Below are 23,318 nucleotides of genomic sequence, written 5' to 3' on the forward strand. Positions count from 1 at the left end.
TTTTGTGAGGATTTCTATAATATTTAAAATTTGGTTTTCTGGGGTTACTCCCTGTGCTTACCACAATGTCCTAACAGCAGATATTTGCTTTGTAGGTTTATTAAGAATTTCTGGTGAATATTTTAAAATATGTAAGTCTTTAAAGCAGGGCACTATAAACATTTATGTTTTCAGATTGTGTCTAAAATCCAATTCGCTCCTCCCTAGACAACAATAAGGGGATGAAGACTCCTGATAAAATTGTTTCATAGCAATGGAATTTGTACATTAATTTTCTACATTTGGAAGTTGAAAAAAATCGAAGTCTTTGCCAAAAGAAGAGGGCCAAACATAATAAGCATAATTTACCTTTCTTTGTAACTTGAGTTAAACATGCATAGTTCCTGCTCTGAACTGAGTATGCTATGCTCTTTACAAGTCATATTTTGAAATTAGAGAAGACAAAGTAATGACTGAGCCAAGTAATGGGTTAACTACTCTCATGATGGTTGCTTGTCATTGTACTGGTGTCTGCAGACATGTGTTGCTAATGGTGGGGCCAGTAAATGAGCACATATGGGTGATGTTTCGGTTTGCTAAAGCTGTCAGAATGCGTTATATGAGAAATGGATTGGCTTTTATAAAGAGGATTTGTTAAGTTACAAGTTAGAATTTTAAGGTTGTGAAAATGTCCAAATTAAGGCATAAACAGGAGGATACATTCACTCAAGAAAAGCCACTCTAGTCTGGGGTTTCTCTGTAACATGGGAAGGCACATGGTGATGTCTGCTGACCTTCTCACCTGGCTTCTAGTTTCAGATGGCTCTCTCAGCATCTCTAAATGTCTGTGTCTGAGCTTACTCCAAAATATTCTTTTAAAAGACTCCACTAAGCTAATTAAGACCCACCTTGAATGGGCAAGGCACATCTCCATGGAAACAACCTAATCAAGAGGTTCCACCCACAGTAGGTCCACACCCACAAGATTAGAAGAACATGGCTTTTCTGAGGTACATAACATTTTCAAACAAGCACAGGTGAGAAAGTTGAATTCCTTTTTTCTATTACTTTGTTTCCCCAAATTTCTCCCAGCCCCTCCCATCCCTTGTCTTTTCCCATATGAACCAATTCTTTCTATTCTTTTCAGTAGCATTGCTTGGCTTGTCATCATTATAAGACATTTGCTTCCCTCCAGTCATGGGTACACCCTTCTGATATACCACCTCAGTCTAGTTATCCTTCCCAGGGTACATGGTTTCATGGTGTCATTTTGTGATACTAGTTTCATCAAAGCTATGATCCTTTTCTTTGGTTATCCATTATGCATGGTATCAACTTGTCTTTTCTTTTGATAGTTTTTTTCCTCCTAAAGTGTAAACTTTAAAGGAAACTGAACCACCGCACTCTAGTTAACTTGGCCCAAACTGAGATCACTGACCAGAGGTAGCACCTCTACCCCCACATCTATGATCATGAAGTACTTCATTAATTATTAGATATGATTCCAGTATACTTTGGTTGTGAAAAAGAAATCAAAATCACCTTCCAAGAATGAAAATTAGCTGCTTAAGACTATATTAAAAACATGTTTTAGATTCTGAAGTTAAAGTTTTCAAAATGTTTTGTGCAAATGGCAGTATTGTTGGCATTAGGAAATGTTGACAGCATTGATGATATAAGGAATTTTGAGGCCAATCTGTATTCTATTACTTTGAAAAACAATACTATTTTGGATGTCTATAGAGTCTAGGTTTTCTATTAAAAGAGTACTTGATTAACTCCATTTCAAGTATGAACCCATTTAAAAAGTAGAATATGCCATGTCAGTGATTGTGAAAATCAGGTGAGCTGTTCCTTTAAAAACATGTAATAAAGTCATTTTGTCTTGTATTATTAAACTGTTGGGAGATTATGAGGAGAGTACATAAATAAATAGGAAGGTGTACATGTATCTTATCCGAATGCCAGACTTGTTGCTTTAATAAGGAATACAGTTTTCATTACGGAGACCTTATCAGTGATTTGCCAGATGAGCTCTGTGAAGCTCTGTTAGCTGATGGATGGGGAGCTTCAAGGAAGATAATGCCAGTCAACCCTTTCTACAAGTCTTAGGGGACTTACCTTAAAATGGCAACATATTACCTTAAGAAATAATGACTGAAAAATTGGTACTTAGGGAAACACTGATCAGGAAGGACCACTGACTTCTTTTTCCCCTTCTTCCCTACTTTGTTATAAAGAATTCTGGGGAGTAACTATTGGGGTGGGGAAGGTAGGGGAGAGAACTTTTTCAAAATATTTGTTTTGATCCAGTGCTTTTGTGTTTGGTTTATCCCAAACAATGAGTGATAAAAGTGATAAGAATTGATGTAGAAGTGCTAGTAGTAGTAGCAGCTAAGCAGCTAGATTAATTAAACATGCATGAGATTTAGCTTTATTAAACTCTTTTATTGTTAAAATTCCTGTGGAAAACTAACTTGTGAGAAATTCTAGTCCAGAGGTAGAGACAGGCAACATAAATATATATTAAAACAGGGATGACTTTGGAGCAGGTATGATCCTCTGAAAGGAGAATCATTTGAAATAAAATTCTCCTTCCCCCTGCAGAGAGCCAATTTTCAATCTCTGCCTTAGCCCGCAATCTCATCTCTTCCTTTCTTCCCTTCCCCTTGCCCCCCCCATATAAAACAGGTTGATTTTTTTTTTTTAACTTCTCTGTATCACCAGCCTCTGAGTCAATGACAGGTGTCCCGTAAATATATGTTAAGTGGCTGAACTTCATTTTTGATAACGCTACGTATTTAAGACATGCATCTAACTTTGATGGCAGAACAAGCCATTCTCCTATTTACCAATTGCTTAATTTATCCTTAAATGTATTTTTTTTATTGGAGAGAATGATGGCATATGTAAAAAAGTGTTCTTACTTTGAAATGACCTTAGTTTCTACAGTTTGTCATCACTGAGTTCTTTTGTGAGTTGGGAGTTGCTAAGTAAAAGGCAGAGAAAATCTGAGCTGTGTAATAGCTAACATTTAATGAATTCTGTATGTACAGGTTGTTCCTCGCCAAGTATTTTATATTTATTAGCCCAATCTTCACAGCAACTCACCAGATTGTTATAATTAGCATTCCTATTTTATAGATGTGGAAACTGAAGCTCTAAAATAATTGTGAAAAGGTTGCAGCATTTTTCTGTTAGAAAGACTTGGATATTTGAGGAGCACAATGTAGGATCAGTTTATATAACAATTTAACAGATATTTCTTACAATATCTACGTGTGAGATTATTTATAGGGAAGGACTGATTGTAATGTATGCTCATATTCCACAGAAGAAAAGCTCTGTATTCAACTAAAACATTTCCATATTTGGGATTGACCAGAATTGGTTTCTAGGAGGGGGAAGTTGCCCTATTATGGTCACTAAGGACTCCATTGCTCCATTCTATTTCCCTTAGTGACTCTGATACCCCCACGTCCATCAAGCAGTCTTTCCCCCTTTTCTATTGCTTTCTACTTTACCCCAGTTCTTTCCCTTCCTCACCTCTCTCTCATTTATTGCTCTACATTCTGCCTATTTAGAATTATAAGAATACTATGTAAACAGTACTTCTGAGTCAGGGAAACAGGCAGATCAAGTGAGAAGTGAGCTGACCAATAATTACTGGCAGGCATCAGTCAGAAGGATGCTGTGCAAATGGTATAAAACTGAGATTCTAGAATGCTGTTCAAAAATTAAAAAGGCCAAACAGAACAAAGAAGATTCCTCTTTCAGAATAAAAGAGCTTATTGTTTATAAGGACCAGAAAAACAGTGTTATTTCTTGAGGAATATTATAGAACCAAGGCATTGATGAATAGCCAAGGGAAAAATCAACAGAATGACTCTCCTCCAACCTTGATTTTCATTCCGAAGCTCAAGTTCATGCTTAGAATTAAGAATTTTATTTTAATGTTAAACTTTGTCATACCAGGAGCTTCTACTGGTGGGTGTTTTGAACATCTTAAAAGCACAGTTTCCTAGTTGATTTGTTAACTACAGCATTATTATTGTTTTAAACATGTGATTCTTACGTTAGTATTTTTTTAAAGAGGTACAATAAAATATTATTGCCATAAAAAGAAGTTCACAATATATTACTTTGTTAAAAATAAAGCAAGAAGCCAATTAATAATATTCAGGACATGGCTATGTTATAGAAATTGTCTTCTATCTGCAAGTCTTTCTGAAAGGACAGCCCCTCCTATACAAAGCACTCTTAGAAACTAATCAGAAAAACTCACATCTCCACTAGAAAAATAAGCTAAACATAAAAACAGACAACCTCAAAGGAAGAAATACAAAAAGCCAAAAAATATATACGTATACATATTCAACTTCACTAATCAAAGAATTACAAATTGAAACTTATAGGGAGAATAATTTTTTTCACCTCTGAAATTGACAGATTTAAATATTATTCAGTGCTAAAGAAAGTTTTTATTATTGGTAACTGGTGATTGGGTTATTTCTCTCAGACACTGATAGCAGAAAGGAAAATTAGCAACTCCTTTCTGGAAAGCAGCTTAACAGTTATCTTATGGGAGCCTTTACAAGTTTCTGATTTTTTTTTTTTATTAGACATAACAACATACACCAACATTCTTACCATATGACCATTCCATTCTTGATATATAATCAGTAACTCACAATATCGTCACATAGTTGTATATTCATCATCCTGATCATTTCTTAGAACATCTGCATCAATTCAGAAAAAGAAACAAAAAGACAACAAAAAAATTCATACATACCATACCCCATACCCCACCCTTTCATTGATCACTAGCATTTCAATCTACTAAATTTATTTTAACATTTGTTCCCCCTATTATTTATTTAGTTTTAATATGTATGTTTTACTCGTCTGTCGATAAGGTAGATAAAAGGAACACCAGACACAAGGGTTTCACAATCACACAGTCACATTGCAAAAGCTGTATCATTATACAATCATCTTCAAGAAACATGGCTACTGGAACACAGCTCTACATTTTCAGGCAGTTCCCTCCAGCTTCTCTGTTATGCCTTAACTAAAAAGATGATATCTATTTAATGCATAAGAATAACTTCCAGGATAACCTCTCGATTCTGTTTGGAATCTCTCAGCCATTGACACTTTATTTTGTCCATTTCTCTCTTCCCCCTTTCCTTCGAGAAGGTTTTCTCAATCCCTTGACGCTGAGTCCTGGCTCATTCTAGGATTTCTGACCCATGTTGCCAGGAAGGTCCACACGCCTGGGAGTCATGTCCCACACAGAGAGGGGAAGGGCAGTGAGTTTGCTTGTCGCATTGGCTTAGAGAGAGAGAGGCCACATCTGAGCAACAAAAGAAGTTCTCTTGGAGGTGACTTTTAGGCCTAATTTTAAGCTTACCCTATCCTTTGCAGGGTTAAGTTTCATATGTACAAACCCCAAGATTGGGGGCTCAGCCTATTGCTTTGGTTGTCCCCACTGCTTATGAGAATATCAAGACTTCTCCACTTGGGGAAGTTGAATTTTCCCCCTTTCTCACCATTCCCTCAAGTGGACTTTGTAAATACTTTTTTATTCACTGTTCAAATCACTCTGGGATTTATCGGGCCATCACTCTGGACAAACCTACAAAATCTCATACCCTACTCAAGGTTCCATGTACTATGGTGTTCAATTAAGCTGTCCACATAAGTTATATTAGGACATGCACTAGTCAAAATATAAATTTTGTACCAAATACATATTTTTTGCTTTAGTCTTAACATAAGTTTAAGTTTTAAAATATTAATTACCATCTATTTTCAACACTCTGCATTGTTGACATTCCTTTGTTCTTCCTCACGCAAAAAAATTTTTAAATTTATACATTTAGTCACTATCATTATACATTCTAGGCATTCCTGGATTATACCATCTCAGTCTTTATTGTATATCTTTCCTTCTGATTTCATTTGTGCCCCCAGGCCTCCTCCCTCTATCATTCTCATATTCGACTTCATTCAGTGCTCCAACATTATTGTATTGCAGTTAGGTAGTATTGTGTTATCCATTCTGAATTTTTACAGTCAGTCCTGTTGCACAATCTGTATCCCTTCAGCTCCAATTACCTGATATCTACCCTATTTCTATCTCCTGATGGTCTCTTTTACCAACTGAAATTCTCCAAGTTTATTCACTTTCAGTTCATATCAGTGAGACGATACAGTATTTGTCCTTTTGTTTCTGGCTGATCTCACTCCAGCATAATGACTTTAAGGGCTATCCATGCGTTACATACTTCATAACTTTATTCTATCTTACAGCTGCTTGATATTCCATTGTATGTTTATACCACAGCTTGTTTAGCTACTGTCTGTTGATGGACATTTGGGCTGTTTCCATCTTTTGGCACTTGTAAATAATGCTGCTATAAACTTTGGTGTGCAAATGTCCATTTGTGTCTTTGCCCTCATGTCCTCTGAGCAGATACCTAGCAATGGTATTGCCAGGTCATATGGCAATTCTATACTTAGCTTCCTGAGGAACCACCACACTGCCTTCCACAGTGGTTGTACCATTTGACATTCCCACCAACAGTGGATAAGTGTGCCTCTTTCTCCACATCCTCTCCAACACTTGTCGTTTTCTGTTTTATTTGATAATGGCCATTCTGGTGGCTGTGAGATGATAACCTCATTGTGGTTTTTTTTTTTTTTTCATTTATTTATTTATTTTTTTATTAATTAAAAAAAGAATTAACAAAACAATTAGAAATCATTCCAATCTACATGTACAATCAGTAATTCTTAATAACATCACATAGTTGCATATTCATCATTTCTTAGTACATTTGCATCGATTTAGAAAAAGAAATAAAAAGACAACAGAATAAGAATTAAAACAATAATAGAAAGAAAAAAAACAAAAAAAACAAAAACAAAAAACCTATACCTCACATGCAGCTTCATTCAGTGTTTTAACATAATTGCATTACAATTGGGTAGTATTGTGCTGTCCATTTCTGAGTTTTTATATCCAGTCCCGTTGTACAGTCTGTATCCCTTCATCTCCAATTATCCCTTCTCTTTTTTTTTTTTTTTTAATTAACGGAAAAAAAGAAATTAACCCAACATTTAGAGATCATACCATTCTACACATGCAATCATTAATTCTTAACATCATCACATAGATGCATGATCATCATTTCTTAGTACATTTGCATTGGTTTAGAAGAAGTAGCAACATAACCGAAAAAGATATAGAATGTTAATATAGAGAAAAAATAAAAGTAATAATAGTAAAATCAAAACAAAACAAAACAAAACAAAAACCTATAGCTCAGATGCAGCTTCATTCAGTGTTTTAACATGATTACTTTACAATTAGGTATTATTGTGCTGTCCATTTTTGAGTTTTTGTATCTAGTCCTGTTGCACAGTCTGTATCCCTTCAGCTTCAATTACCCATTGTCTTACCCTGTTTCTAACTCCTGCTGAACTCTGTTACCAATGACATATTTCAAGTTTATTCTCGAATGTCCGTTCACATCAGTGGGACCATACAGTATTTGTCCTTTAGTTTTTGGCTGGATTCACTCAGCATAATATTCTCTAGGTCCATCCATGTTATTACATGGTTCATAAGTTTATCTTGTCTTAAAGCTGCATAATATTCCATCGTATGTATATACCACAGTTTGTTTAGCCACTCTTCTGTTGATGGAGATTTTGGCTGTTTCCATCTCTTTGCAATTGTAAATAATGCTGCTATAAACATTGGTGTGCAAGTGTCCGTTTGTGTCTTTGCCCTTAAGTCCTTTGAGTAGATACCTAGCAATGGTATTCCTGGGTCGTATGGCAATTCTATATTCAGCTTTTTGAGGAACCGCCAAACTGCCTTCCACAGTGGTTGCACCCTTTGACATTCCCACCAACAGTGGATAAGTGTGCCTCTTTCTCCGCATCCTCTCCAGCACTTGTCATTTTCTGTTTTGTTGATAATGGCCATTCTGGTGGGTGTGAGATGATATCTCATTGTGGTTTTGATTTGCATTTCTCTAATGGCCAGGGACATTGAGCATCTCTTCATGTGCCTCTTGGCCATCCGTATTTCCTCTTCTGAGAGGTGTCTGTTCAAGTCTTTTTCCCATTTTGTAATCGGGTTGGCTGTCTTTTTGTTGTTGAGATGAACAATCTCTTTATAAATTCTGGATACTAGACCTTTATCTGATATATCATTTCCAAATATTGTCTCCCATTGTGAAGGCTGTCTTTCTACTTTCTTGATGAAGTTCTTTGATGCACAAAAGTGTTTAATTTTGAGGAGTTCCCATTTATTTATTTCCTTCTTCAGGGCTCTTGCTTTAGGTTTAAGGTCCATAAAACCGCCTCCAGTTGTAAGATCCATAAGATATCTCCCTACATTTTCCTCTTAACTGTTTTATGGTCTTAGACCTAATGTTTAGATCTTTGATCCATTTTGAGTTAACTTTTGTATAGGGTGTGAGAGATGGGTCTTCTTTCATTCTTTTGCATATGGATATCCAGTTCTCTAGGCACCATTTATTGAAGAGACTGCTCTGTCCCAGGTGAGTTGGCTTGACTGCCTTATCAAAGATCAAATGTCCATAGATGAGAGCGTCTATATCTGAGCACTCTATTCGATTCCATTGGTCGATATATCTATCTTTATGCCAATACCATGCTGTTTTGACCACTGTGGCTTCATAATATGCCTTAAAGTCAGGTAGCGCGAGACCTCCAGCTTCGTTTTTTTTCCTCAAGATGTTTTTAGCAATTCGGGGCACCCTGCCCTTCCAGATAAATTTGCTTATTGGTTTTTCTATTTCTGAAAAATAAGTTGTTGGGATTTTGATTGGTATTGCATTGAATCTGTAAATCAATTTAGGTAGGATTGACATCTTAACTATATTTAGTCTTCCAATCCATGAACACGGTATGCCCTTCCATCTATTTAGGTCTTCTGTGATTTCTTTTAGCAGTTTTTTGTAGTTTTCTTTATATAGGTTTTTTGTCTCTTTAGTTAAATTTATTCCTAGGTATTTTATTCTTTTAGTTGCAATTGTAAATGGGATTCTTTTCTTGATTTCCCCCTCCGCTTGTTCATTACTAGTGTATAGAAATGCTACAGATTTTTGAATGTTGATCTTGTAACCTGCTACTTTGCTGTACTCATTTATTAGCTCTAGTAGTTTTGTTGTGGATTTTTCCGTGTTTTCGACGTATAGTATCATATCGTCTGCAAACAGTGATAGTTTTACTTCTTCCTTTCCAATTTTGATGCCTTGTATTTCTTTTTCTTGTCTAATTGCTCTGGCTAGAACCTCCAACACAATGTTGAATAATAGTGGTGATAGTGGACATCCTTGTCTTGTTCCTGATCTTAGGGGGAAAGTTTTCAATTTTTCCCCATTGAGGATGATATTAGCTGTGGGTTTTTCATATATTCCCTCTATCATTTTAAGGAAGTTCCCTTGTATTCCTATCTTTTGAAGTGTTTTCAACAGGAAAGGATGTTGAATCTTGTCGAATGCCTTCTCTGCATCAATTGAGATGATCATGTGATTTTTCTGCTTTGATTTGTTGATATGGTGTATTACATTAATTGATTTTCTTATGTTGAACCATCCTTGCATACCTGGGATGAATCCTACTTGGTCATGATGTATAATTCTTTTAATGTGTTGTTGGATACGATTTGCTAGAATTTTATTGAGGATTTTTGCATCTGTATTCATTAGAGAGATTGGTCTGTAGTTTTCTTTTTTTGTAATATCTTTGCCTGGTTTTGGTATGAGGGTGATGTTGGCTTCATAGAATGAATTAGGTAGTTTTCCCTCCACTTCGATTTTTTTGAAGAGTTTGAAGAGAATTGGTACTAATTCTTTCTGGAACGTTTGGTAGAATTCACATGTGAAGCCATCTGGTCCTGGACTTTTCTTTTTAGGAAGCTTTTGAATGACTAATTCAATTTCTTTACTTGTGATTGGTTTGTTGAGGTCATCTATGTCTTCTTGAGTCAAAGTTGGTTGTTCATGTCTTTCCAGGAACCCGTCCATTTCCTCTAAATTGTTGTATTTATTAGCGTAAAGTTGTTCATAGTATCCTGTTATTACCTCCTTTATTTCTGTGAGGTCAGTAGTTATGTCTCCTCTTCCATTTCTGATCTTATTTATTTGCATCCTCTCTCTTCTTCTTTTTGTCAATCTTGCTAAGGGCCCATCAATCTTATTGATTTTCTCATAGAACCAACTTCTGGTCTTATTGATTTTCTCTATTGTTTTCATGTTTTCAATTTCATTTATTTGTGCTCTAATCTTTGTTATTTCTTTCCTTTTGCTTGCTTTGGGGTTAGCTTGCTGTTCTTTCTCCAGTTCTTCCAAATGGATAGTTAATTCCTGAATTTTTGCCTTTTCTTCTTTTCTGATATAGGCATTTAGAGCAATAAATTTCCCTCTTAGCACTGCCTTTGCTGAGTCCCATAAGTTTTGATATGTTGTGTTTTCATTTTCATTCGCCTCGAGGTATTTGCTAATTTCCCTTGCAATTTCTTCTTTGACCCAGTCGTTGTTTAGGAGTGTGTTGTTGAGCCTCCACGTATTTGTGAATTTTCTGGCACTCTGCCTATTATTGATTTCCAACATCATTCCTTTATGGTCCGAGAAAGTGTTGTGTAAGATTTCAATCTTTTTAAATTTGTTAAGACTTGCTTTGTGACCCAGCATATGGTCTATCTTTGAGAGTGATCCATGAGCACTTGAGAAAAAGGTGTATCCTGCTGTTGTGGGATGTAATGTCCTATAAATGTCTATTAAGTCTAGTTCATTTATAGTAATATTCAGATTCTCTATTTCTTTCTTGATCCTCTGTCTAGATGTTCTGTCCCTTGATGAGAGTGGTGAGTTGAAGTCTCCAACTATTATGGTATATGAGTCTATTTCCCTTTTCAGTGTTTGCAGTATATTCCTCACGTATTTTGGGGCATTCTGATTCGGTGCGTAAATATTTATGATTGTTATGTCTTCTTGTTTAATTGTTCCTTTTATTAGTATATAGTGTCCTTCTTTGTCTCTTTTAACTGCTTTACATTTGAAGTCTAATTTGTTGGATATTAGTATAGCCACTCCTGCTCTTTTCTGGTTGTTATTTGCATGAAATATCTTTTCCCAACCTTTCACTTTCAACCTATGTTTATCTTTGGGTCTAAGATGTGTTTCCTGTAGACAGCATATAGAAGGATCCTGTTTTTTAATCCATTCTGCCAATCTATGTCTTTTGATTGGGGAATTCAGTCCATTGACATTTAGTGTTATTACTGTTTGGATAATATTTTCCTCTAACATTTTGCCTTTTGTATTATATATATCATATCTGATTTTCCTTCTTTCTACACTCTTTTCCATATCTCTCTCTTCTGTCTTTTTGTATCTGACTCTAGTGCTCCCTTTAGTATTTCTTGCAGAGCTGGTCTCTTGGTCACAAATTCTTTCAGTGACTTTTTGTCTGAGAATGTTTTAATTTCTCCCTCATTTTTGAAGGATAATTTTGCTGGATATAGGAGTCTTGGTTGGCAGTTTTTCTCTTTTAGTATTTTAAATATATCATCCCACTGTCTTCTAGCTTCCATGGTTTCTGCTGAGAAATCTACACAAAGTCTTATTGGGTTTCCCTTGTATGTGATGGATTGTTTTTCTCTTGCTGCTTTCAAGATCTTCTCTTTCTCTTTGACCTCTGACATTCTAACTAGTAAGTGTCTTGGAGAACGCCTATTTGGGTCTAATCTCTTTGGGGTGCGCTGCACTTCTTGGATCTGTAATTTTAGGTCTTTCATAAGAGTTGGGAAATTTTCAGTGATAATTTCTTCCATTAGTTTTTCTCCTCCTTTTCCCTTCTCTTCTCCTTCTGGGACACCCAGAACACGTATATTTGTGCGGTTCATATTGTCCTTGAGTTCCCTGATACCCTGTTCAAATTTTTCCATTCTTTTCCCTATAGTTTCTGTTTCTTTTTGGAATTCAGATGTTCCATCCTCCAAATCACTAATTCTATCTTCTGTCTCTTTAAATCTATCATTGTAGCTATCCATTATTTTTTCTATGTTTGCTACTTTATCCTTCACTTCCATAAGTTCTGCGATTTGTTTTTTCAGTTTTTCTATTTCTTCTTTATGTTCAGCCCATGTCCTCTTCATGTCCTCCCTCAATTTATCGATTTCATTTTTGAAGAGGTTTTCCATTTCTGTTCGTATATTCAGCATTAGTTGTCTCAGCTCTTGTGTCTCATTTGAGCTATTGGTTTGTTCCTTTGACTGAGCCATATTCTCAATCTTTTGAGCGTGGACAGTTATCTTCTGCTGCTGGCATCTGGGCATTTATTCAGATTTCTCTTGGTGTTGGACCCAGCAAGGTTGTAATATTTTTCTGTGAAATCTCTGGGTTCTGTTTTTCTTATCCTGCCCAGTAGGTGGCGCTCGTGGCACACGTTTGTCTGCGGGTCCCACCAGTAAAAGGTGCTGTGGGACCTTAAACTTTGGAAAACTCTCGCCGTCCTGGGGGTTCGCTAGCCGAAGCGGCTTGAGCCGGCCCGGGGTCCGAACGCAGGGAGGGTGTCCGAACGCAGGGAGGGTTGCTGGTCGCCGCAGCCAGGGAAAGAGCCCGTCCGAATTTCCTAGTCGGCCCTGGGCAACAAGCGTGGCGGGAGGGCGCCAGCGGCAGCGGCCCGCCCGAGAGAGTGCACGTTCCCCGGGAGTCACGGGGTCACCGTTCTCCGTGGCCTGGGGGTTTCCGATCCAATTCTCTCAGTTGGTCCGGGGGCTGCGCATGGTGTGGGCGCCAGTCGCCTTGGTTTCAGGGGACCACCTCTCCAATTCTCCCAGCCGGCCCAGGAAGGGGGAAGGGAGTAACTCCGGCCGCTTGCCACCCCGCCCGGTAAGGCCCGCGCGCCTCGGCGATCTCACCCGAGCTGCTTCTCTCAGCCAGCCAGCCGTTCCAGGATGGGGTACGCTGTCTTTTTTATCTCTGTTGTGGCTTTGGGCGCTTTCTGTATCGTTTCTACTCCCCTAGTAGGTGTCCTGGAGAAGAAACTAAGATCCGCGCGTCTTACTAAGCCGCCATCTTCCAGGAAGTCCCTCATTGTGGTTTTGATTTGCATTTCCCTAATAGCCAGGGAAGTTGAGCATCTTTTCAAGTGCCTTTTGGCCATTTGTATTTCTTCTTCTGAGAAATGTCTGTTCATGTCTTTTGCCCATTTTTTAAATTGGGTTGTCTTTTTGTTGTTGAGTTGAACAATCTCTTTACATATTCTGGATACTGGACCTTTATCTGATATATCGTTTCCAAATATTGTCTCCCATTGTGTAGGCTGTCTTTTTACTTTCTTGACGAAGTTCTATGAAGCATTAAAGTGTTTAATTTTGAGGAGTTTCCGTTTATTTCCTTCTTTCTTCAGTGCTCATGCTTTGGATATAAGGTCTAGAAAGCCACCTCCTATTATAAGATTTGTAAGATATTTCCCTACATTTTCTTCTAAAAATGTTATGGTCTTAGATCTAATGATAAGATCTTTGATCATTTTGAGTTAATTTTTTGTATGGGGTGTGATATACGGGTCCTCTTTCATTCTTTTGCGTATGGATATCTAGTTCTCTAAGCACCATTAATTGAAGAGACTGTTCTGTCCCAGGTGAATTAGCTTGACTGCCTTATCAAAGATCAATTGTCCGTAGATGAGAGGGTCTATATCTGTTTGATTCCATTGGTCAGTATATCTATCTTTATGCCAGTACCTTGCTGTTTTGACCACTGTAACTTCGTGATATGCCTTAAAGTCAGGTAGTGGGAGACCTCCAACTTCATTTTTCTTTCTCAGGGTACTTTTAGCTATTTGGGGCACCCTGCCCTTCCAGATGAATTTGGTTATTTGTTTTTCTGTTTCTGAAAAGTAAGTTGTTGGGATTTTAATTGGTATTGCATTGAATCTGTAAATCAATTTAGGTAGAATTAACATCTTAACTATATTTAGTCTTCCAATCCATGAACACGCTATGCCCTTCTACGTTTCTAATTTTTAATCCAGTAATTCTCCTCAGAAGATGCTTTAGTGGAATCATCAGTTTCCTTGAGATTATTCAGCATGGTGCCATTTAGAATAGTGAAAAATAAGAAACCAAGTAGATGTCCAGGATTTAAATGACTAAATTATGACAAATCCATAAAATGGGTTGTTAGGCAGCATTTTGAAAATCAAGAATTTGAAGTCTATAAGGTAGGAAAATAGTCATGATATAAGATTTAGAGTATACAAAAAATATATGGGATGTTACTAATTTTAAACATGTTGATATCTAATATGCATAGAAAATGCTTGGAAATAAAAATAAATATTAAGGTGCTTTCCCTGTATTTTATTGGTATTTGATTATTGTTATTACATTAAAGAATTGCCTGTCTGAAATTACTGAAGATCTGTTACAGTATGTGTAAGGTACTGATCAAACCTGGTGTAGACGCAGCAAAACTACATGACAGATTATAAACTTTTAAGGACCTCTTCTTAGGTATATTGCTCATTGCCCCTCATTTAGACCTTGATATGACTTCTTCATAGAATCCTTCGAAAATGTGGATTATCACTTTTTTAAAATATCAACTTGCCTCATTAAGGATTGCTATTTTTGAGCAAGTAGCATTAGTAATTTACAGCATTGTATCCTTGCAGGACATTCTTCATAGAAAGGATATATATATGACTTTATTAATGTGAGAGAAAATTAATCATTATTGTTTTAGCTGTTTGAATTTGTTAAATAGTCACCTCACCCCACCACATCTCCTATTGTGCAGTTTTAAAATTTAACATCAGTTTATATAGGGGTACAATATTTACAGCCTTTTCTCTTTTCTATAAAAAGTTGTTAAGTATTTCAGATCACTTTTGTTCTTAGTTGTCATTTAATTTAAAATATTTTATCTAAATTATATATATATAGTTTGAGCTATAACTCCATGATAATATTTTATTGGTTTTATTGCTTTTTTCCTTTTAGCAGAGTACTTACTATTATTGTGAGTCCTTTATAAAATAAGCATCTACTGTTTACAGGTTTGCATTTTCAAACTTAATGTTAGATTAACTTGAGCCACCTTTAATGTGAATAATACATACTTATAGCTTTGATTATAGTTCTCTATTATGTATTTCTGCCTTTGTTTTTGTTTTTAAAATAATATTTGCACTATTAAAATCTGACCAGCATAAAAATTATTGCCTAAAAAATTCACTCTGCATTTCTAGATCACTGTAGAAATAAGTTGGCACTTCATTGCTAGAATACTTAGTTTTAATTCCTTAAAGGCTCTGGATTTGATTAAGCTCTAGAGTTAGGTCAGATTTTTCTGGCTTATTAACCTTACGGCATTGCCTCACATTCACTATTTGCATTACAGCAGTATTTTATCCTTTGAAATCAGCAGTTTTCATTTGCTGAGAAATAGTTTACAGATTAAAAATGATGTTTCTGGAACATTAAATTAATTTTCAGATGAAAATTGTGAAAACAGGGAATAGAGACATAGAAGTTAATTTGGAAATGCAACTAATAGCATTTGTCAAAGTATTGCTTGTGGCTGTGGGCAAGAATGAGGGAAGAGTAGAGGAAAGAATTCCTAATCAATTTAATGTTGGACTTTTGGTTAGACAGTTAATCACAACTTAATCAGCAGCTTTACTGTTTGCATAATTTAAATTCACATCATAGCAAAATGCCAGTAAATATGTAACAAGAATGCCCCCAACTGTGTATGTTAATGCTACACTTTATCATTCTACTGCCATTCCCACTTTAATCCCATAGACTTTCCCTCCTATAGTAGTGTTCCACCATCATAAATTCCTGATGATCTTGTGCTTTCAGTCACTTTTTGGTGATCTGGTCAGCCTTAATTCCAAATCCCTCTTTTGCCTGTGCTGAACATAATCACCTTAGATGTATTAGGCTGTCTTTATTAATACTCAAAACAAGGCAGCTTGTAGTCAGATCTTACACAATTGTCCCTGAGCCCCCATGATGTTTGTTCCCCATTAGAACCCTATGGCCACATGTGCCATGTGTGTGGTTAGAATGAGCAGAGTGAGTTTCCAAGCAGCTGCCTTATTTTTGGTTCTAGCTGGACACAAAGCAGTATGATAGGTTAATGGCACTCAGAAACTTTGACAGAAAGCCAATCTTTTAAAAATATTTTTATTTTAAAAATTTATTAATATTTAATTTTATCTCACACGCTTACAGTCCTTCCAAACTATGCAGTCATTGGCTCAATATCATCACATAGTTGTGTATTGATCACTATGATCACTTTTAGAACATTTGAGTCACTCTAGAAAAAGAAATAAAAAGAAAGAAGAAAAAACTTATACATCCTGTACCCCTTACACTCCCTCTCATTGCACACTTGTATTTCATCTACCCAGTTTTTCTTAACCCTTAACCCCCATTATTTATTTATTTAAAGTTTTTATTGATAAATCTTTTTTTGAGGGAGGGTGGCTGTTCATGGTCCGGAATTGAATCTGGGTCTTCTGCATGAAAGGCAGGCATTCTAACCACTGAACTACCTGTACACCCTATTGATAAATCTGAACACACAAACATTCCATACATGGTGTGCAATCAGTGGCTCACAATTTCATCACAGAGTTGTATAGTCATCTCCATGATCATTATTAGACCATTTGCTTCACTCCAGAAAAATAGGAAGAAAAATGAAAAACACTCATGTATATCATACTGCTTATCCCTCCTTCCCATTGACCACTAGTGTTTCCATCTACGTCCCCCCTATTATTTATTTAATTTTTATCCATATATATTTTTTTGCTTATATGTCCATATCCTGGATAAAAGGAGCGATAGCAACAAGGCTTTCACAATCCCACAATCACATTGCAAACATTATGTATTTATACAGCCGTCTTCAAGAATCAAGGTTATTGGAACACAGCTCAACAGTTTCAGGTATTTCCCTCCAGCCAATCCAATACACCATAAACCAAAAGGGGATGGATATCTGTATAAGGCATAAGAATAACCTCCAAGACGACCTCTTGACTGTGTTTGAAATCTCTCAGTCACTGAGATTTTGTTTTATCTCAATTCTTTTCCCTCTTTAGGTCAAGAAGGCTTTCTTAATCCCTTGATGCTGGGTTCTGGCTCATCCCAGGCGTCCTGTCCCACATTGCCAGGGAGATTTATACCCTTGGGAATCATGTCCCACGTAGGGAGTGGAGAGAGCAGTAAGTTTACCTGCTGAGTGACATCTAAGCCTGTCCTATGTGGCTTAGAGAGAGGCTGCATCTGAGCAACAAAGGAGGTTCTCTAGGGATGACTCTTAGGCATAATTATAGTAGGCTTAACTTCTCCTTTGCAGTAATAGAGAAAACCATTCTTTAAGGCTTGAATTGTGGTTAAGACCACTTCTTCAGAGTGGTTTTTGGCTTTACTACAAATGTAGGTTTGATCATTATAATATGATGTGCTAAAACTATGGTACCATTTTAAAGAATCTATGGTACCATTTTAAAGAAATTTATTCTTTTGGCTATTAAAACTCAAGCAGAAAGGCATTTTATTATTCACATAGTGATATTACGTAAAACGTTTTAGAAATCTACCATTTCATTCTCACCCCAAATGTAGGAAGTTTGATTCTGATAATTTTATTATTTTAGTTTATTGAATATACTGAATTTCCCTTTTAAGTCATATCAGGTGTCCACAACGTCCTATTTTACATGCTTTAAAAAAATTGCTTTTTTTTTCTAAAGGGACATTCTTCTTTGAAATAGCTTAATTCCTAATAAATTTGGCAATCCCTGTCATAAATATTCTGGTCTGCCTTATTTAAAAGGAATATAAAAGACACATGCACTGTTAAATTCAAATACCTTGGAATACCAAACTGTGTCAGAGAATTGATTGCTAAAGAAGTTTGTCAAACATGGTTTGATGGAGGTTGGGCTGGGGCTATGTTTGTGTAATATGTACCAAGAGAAAAAAGAATACAAAACCTCTTGGTTAAATTGAAGATGTATATTTAGATTCATGATCCTTTTCAATTCAGAATAAATGTACTTGACAGTATTCTGATTGAGTGGAAACACTAAAGTCAAGAGATGCTCATAGTCCCTATTGCAGTTATAGTCTGTGCAAAGAAAATATAAAAGTAATAGTTACAGAGAAGGGTTGTTAAATTCAAGACACACATGCACATACTTAAAACATTTGTTTGTCTATATGTGTCTGTATGCAATAACCAAGGTATGGTTCCTATAGTAGATGTTTTTAGATTTCCTGGATTTTATAGTTTTAGAAAGTAAGTTTCTCACTTTGGAGTAATCAAAGAAAAATTTATTATTTACACTGACAAAATTCAGTCAACAGCTGAAGGTTTGGGAGGGAAGTGAAAGAGGGTTTTCTTTCACCCCCCTGTCCCCCTCCAGGCTACAAACCAAATTTATGCTATATCATAAAAGGCATTATGTTCAAACAGTGTACTACAATCCTATCATAAAAATTAATTTTCTACCAAGATCTCTAGGTGATTTCTTGTATATTCCCCTCATGCTATATATACCCTGGTCACCCTCTTCAAATTTCAGTATCCCAAATTAAACTGCAATTAAATACTTTTCTGACTAATGCAGAGTATATGGGAAGTTATAAACACCATACTTTAGTTACATTTTGGACCAAACTTAACAGTATATGAACTTGGGTGAGGTAATTTCTGAGTATCTACTTTATAAAATTGATGTTGAGTATGAAGTGAGAGATGCATGCAAAGTATGTGGCGTACTGCTGGTCTTCCAGTAGCTGCTAATATAGTGCAAACTCTATATGGGAAGGGACCATATATCTTAATTACTGCTATATGTTTCCATAGCACTTAAATATTTGTTGAATTATGAACGGAAGAAAAAGGTGCCAGATTTAAAGAGACTAATTATACCATTCTCTTTTCATCTAATTTTAGGTGAAATAGGCAAAGGAAGCCAATTTTCAAATCAGCAACAGGAATACTCTGAATCCTAATATATTTTTAGTATCTTTCAGTGATACTGCGTAATTAATTTTTTAAAAAATGTTTACACTTATGACTTATGAATTATCAGACAAAGGACCACAGTTGATTGATTTTCTGCCTAGCAATATGAAGAAGAGAAGATTGTTGAAGTCTTTGAGCTGGGATGTAGATGGAGAACAAAGAGGAACAGTTATGTTAGAATTTATATCCTCATGTTGACTTACCATTTAACTTTTCCTGCTATGAAATACATTACACCCTGGAACATAACAGCGGTGGATGAGAACTCACCGCCTTCTAAGATTTTAATTTTAGAATAAAATATGAAGACAATATGAAAATTGAAGAAAGACCTTTTAAAAAAAAAAACTAGCTATTGCATTCTGGAGAAAATACAGTTCATGTATAAATTACTGCACAGTTCATAAATGTACAATAAAGCAAATTTTGCAAGATGAATACATATGTAACCACTACCCAAATGAAAAGTGAACTTGACTAATTCTTTTGAAGCCCTTCTTTTTTTTTTCTGAAATTTAATTTTATTATAATAAAGATTAATGTATGCCTTATAACCTAGTGTGACAGTACACAAATTGAGTTGTTTACAACATTTTTGGAAAGCAAATAGTTACCAAGATTCAAATAAGGCATAGAAAGTTGTGTAAAGAATGAAATGTTTTACTGTGATCTTTTTTAAAAGCCTTGGTCCATTTTGAAAGGTCATCAATGAATGAAAACTAAAATCAGAAAAAAAAGGAAAGTAAGGGTTTCCCCCAAAATGCATAACAGTCACTTGCTGGTATTTCCATTCTAAGTGACTTTAGTAAAATGGGCCAGATTTTCAAAGGCAGTTAATAACAATTTGTACAAGAAACTTGTTTCACTTGATTTAGCACCAAGTAAAGTAGGAGTAAATATGCCATTAAAGATATATTGGGTTTCTCCTCTACCTCCTGTATGGCCCTACTCCTCCAAGCAACACAAGAAATACATAAGCTTGCATTCTCATTGTCCCACTAAGGAATGTAAAATAATGATTTAAAAATAATGACTACTCAGATTATATTCACCAAGCAGAGTTCTTCCCCCTTAAGGTAGATAGCAGTGAATGCTAGCAGGTATCAACTTTTTTTTGAGGAATGAAGAACTCTTGCTTCAGCAACCTCAATTACTGCCCTTTTTAACCTGCCATGCCTTTTTATTGCTTCACCTGTTTAGTTATTATGATTGTTACGACAAAGGAATTTTCTCCAGGCATGCCTGATTTATTTCTACTTTCTAATGACAAAGTGTGCTTATTTTATGTAGTGCCATGGTTTTTCTCTTATTCTTTTTCTTTCCCTTCTTGTACTTTAATTTGTATTTTAACATCAAGGCATGTTGTACATTTGAATCAAAAAGAGACACTGGCAAGATCCTAAAGCACACATTTCTTAACCTGAGTAACATCTGAAAATGTATGATTTTAATTACATTTCCCATTGAAGAAAAGTTATTCAACTTCAGTGCTTGTCCAGTAATTTATGAAGTTAATTTCTAACAAATCTTATCCCTTGGTACACATATATTAAATTGAAAAGTTGTATTTTCCTAAATGCTATTAGATACATTTTTATAGCAAATTGAAAATCGTGAGTAAACTAAACATGTTTAACAATAAATATAGCATATGGCCCGCTTATAAGTTTCTTAGTTTAAAAGCAGCAGTGAATTTGAATTCTGCAACTGATCTGTAAATCCAGTAATCTTTTCTGGAATTGTATAGTGGCAATACCATGTCCCACAGAGCTGGAAATGTCTTTTTTGGCATCAGCCTATAAATATAAAAGCCTCTGATACTTTCCACAAATTAGTATAAGGTTTTTTTTTTTTTTTTTTTTTTACATTTCCAGTAAAATGGAAACCTTATCAACCACTAACTCTTACTGAACAAAAGTTAGATTACTACCAGTTGCTTTTTTAATTTTATTCTAAATGATTTTTTTTTAAATTTAGACATCTCTTTTTTTAATTCCAGAAGATAACTGAATGAAACACACTAGAAAATTTCAAAAGGTAAATCTTGGTATCTGACTTATTTGGCACATCTTTAGTATCCAGAATAAAAGCAGAAATGAAACTAAGTTGCAAAGAATTCATACATGCCACAGTCTTAGGACAAGGAGCTTCTAAATGAAAGGACGAGGGTTCTGCTCATCTTAACCAATTATATGCACTTTTCCTCATGGTGTAACTGATGCTTTCTGGTTTGTTTGTGGAACTTTTGTTTGTAGGAAAGCATGTACATAAGGCCAGATCTTGTTGGTTTCTGTTCCAGAGAATGTTTCCAATATCCCTTTTTTCTGGTAATATTCCAGGACTGGCTCCGTTTGGACTTCATAAGCCTTCAGTCTCTTGATAACTGTTTCTGGTCTGTCATCCTCACGCTGAACCAGAGGTTCTTCAGTCAGATCATCACGGCCCACAGTTTTGGGAGGGTTGAATTCGATGTTGTAGACTCGGCCACTGGCTGGATGAATCCAGCGAGCAGTGAGACGTTGTTTAATGACCTCAAAGGGCACATTTAGATTAATCACTGTGTCTATCCAATAAGCTCTATCCAGGGCTTCGGCCTGTGGAAGGGTCCTTGGAAAACCGTCCAACAGCCAGCTATACTGGGTGAGATTTTTCAGCTCGTGGAGGGCTAGCCGAGTCATGACATTATCTGGGATGAGCTTCCCTTGGTCAATGAAGGTCTTGGCTAACACACCGATTTCTGTGCCCTTCAGCATGTTGTCTCGGAGCAGGTCCCCACTAGAGAGGTGCTTCAGTTCGAAGTGTTTGATGATGCGAGACGACACGGTGCCCTTGCCCGAACCCGGGGCCCCCAATATCACTGCGCGCAGTAGCCGCGCAGTCGCCCCCATGGTAGCAGAGAGAGGCTCGGGCGCGCAGACACCTGGGCTTGGACTTGGCGTGCGCGCTCACCAGGTCGGCCGCTCAGGGAGGGCCGGGTAACCGCGCTGCGAAAAGGCGCGCCTTAGCCGGCGAGCAGGCGTCGGCTGCTGAGCCGGGGCTCTCCCCTCTGAAGCCCTTCTTGTAGACCCTCCTAGTCTCTACTCAAAGGTGCCCTGTATCCTCTTTAGCACTATAGATTAGTTTTGCCTGTTTTTGATCTCCATATAAATAGAACCGTACACTTAGTACTATTTTGTATCTGACTTATTTTTCTAAATATTATGTTTGAGAGTGTATATGTAGCAATAGTTTGTTCACTTTTGTGGCTGAATGGCATTTTGTTGTACAGCAATTATCTATTCTTTTGACAGTGGTCATTCGGCTTGTTTGGGGTTATTATTCTAATGATGTTTGTGCATGTCTTTTGGTACCCATTCTGGGGATACAGCATTTTGACCACTTTGGAAGTTTTAATAATAATCACATGCCAGGAAGCCTACATTTTAAATTATTGTCAGTGGTCTAGTAATAGCCCTACTTTTCTCAGGTGCACTTTTTTTTTTAACTTTTGTGTGTGTGAAATACATATACAAAAAAAGCAATAAATTTCGAAGTACATTTTAACAAGTAGTTATAGAACAGATTTGAAAGTTTGTTATGGGTTACAGTTCTACAATTTTTCTTTTATTCTTGTAGTTGTCACAGGACACTGGAGACCAACAGAAATATCAATATACTGATTTAGCACTCATTTGTTGTACTCGACGTTTTCTGTATGATTCCACCATCACCTTTTATCATTCTCCCACTCTTTTTTAGGGGAATCTGGGCTATACCCTTTCTAACTTTTTCATGTTAGAAAGGACTGTCTGTAATACGGGATAGGGAAATGGAACTAGTTGATGTTCTGGAAGTGCTGGCCCCTCTGTATTTCAGAACTTAACTGGTTTAGGGACCCATCTGGAAGTTGTAGGTTTTGGAAAGTTACCCTAGTGCATGGAACCTTTGTAGAATCTTATATAATACCCTAGGTATTCTTTAGAATTGGCAGGAATGATTTTGGTTGGATTTGACAAGTTATGATAGGTAGCAATGTTTTACTGAAACACGTGTAAGAGTGACCTCCAGTGTAGCCTCTCGACTCTATTTGAACTCTCTCAGCCAGGGTGCACTCTTTAATAAGGAAAAATCCTGGGCCTTAGTGTATTACCCAATTGCATCTGAGGCTCTTCCATTCTGTAAAGCTAAATCAGGATTGATTTACTGCCAAGCCTATTTGATCTAACAATAAGAAACATTTCTTGC

General features: G+C 36.3%; 1 protein-coding gene and 1 pseudogene across 8 annotated transcripts in view; one reads left to right on the forward strand and one right to left on the reverse strand.

Annotated features, from left to right (window-relative positions):
* Positions 1 to 23,318, forward strand: part of RBPJ (recombination signal binding protein for immunoglobulin kappa J region) — a 312,323-nt gene that overhangs the window by 212,214 nt on the left and 76,791 nt on the right. The gene's annotated exons all lie outside the window — the stretch shown is intronic.
* LOC143663107 (GTP:AMP phosphotransferase AK3, mitochondrial pseudogene) lies at positions 20,748 to 22,006 on the reverse strand (annotated as a pseudogene).

The sequence above is a fragment of the Tamandua tetradactyla genome, chromosome 19 (genome assembly GCF_023851605.1).
Source record: "Tamandua tetradactyla isolate mTamTet1 chromosome 19, mTamTet1.pri, whole genome shotgun sequence".
NCBI lineage: Eukaryota > Metazoa > Chordata > Mammalia > Pilosa > Myrmecophagidae > Tamandua > Tamandua tetradactyla.